This window comes from Carcharodon carcharias, chromosome 22 (genome assembly GCF_017639515.1).
Source record: "Carcharodon carcharias isolate sCarCar2 chromosome 22, sCarCar2.pri, whole genome shotgun sequence".
NCBI classification, from domain to species: domain Eukaryota; kingdom Metazoa; phylum Chordata; class Chondrichthyes; order Lamniformes; family Lamnidae; genus Carcharodon; species Carcharodon carcharias.
Window position 1 is genome coordinate 33,540,375 of NC_054488.1, and position 559 is coordinate 33,540,933.

General features: G+C 46.5%; 1 non-coding gene across 1 annotated transcript; it reads left to right on the plus strand.

Annotated features, from left to right (window-relative positions):
• The first annotated feature begins 256 nt into the window (after window positions 1–256).
• Window positions 257–358, plus strand: LOC121293985. Its single transcript, XR_005946668.1, has one exon. It is a non-coding gene; the product is annotated as a U6 spliceosomal RNA (small nuclear RNA).
• Window positions 359–559: the final 201 nt, after the last annotated feature.

Consider the following 559-nt stretch of genomic DNA (forward strand, 5'->3'; position numbering starts at 1 on the left):
CCGTCGAGGTGCAGGCATCAGTAATGTTTCCGGGGAGTATGAGGCCGGACATCACTTTGGTCTGAAGGCTGCACAAAGCACAGGGAAGAGGCCCTGGACTGAGACACCTGCCTTTATCTTGTGCAGAAAGGTTTCACATCTGAGTGACACAAACACTGCTCATCAGAACAAGGAGCCATAGGCAGGGAGACATTCTTAGGAGTTTATTTACAATAGTGAACATTATGTGCAAGTGATTAACACCCATGCCCAGGCTGTGCAACGCAGCACATATATTAAAATTGGAACGATACAGAGAAGATTAGCATGGCCCCTGCGCAAGGATGACATGCAAATTCGTGAAGCGTTCCATTTTTTGGGCTTGGCCTAAATAGCCAAGTGGTTATGGTACTGGATTTGTAACCCCAAGATCAAGAGTTCAAATCTCACAATGGCAAACTATGAAACAATGTAACTTCATCTGAAACAGATGGAAACGGGTTTGTACTCGAAAGAGTTACATCTTCTTAACTTTCCCTACCCTGCCGCTACGCCTTGGTTCTCCCCGGCCATCCACAGC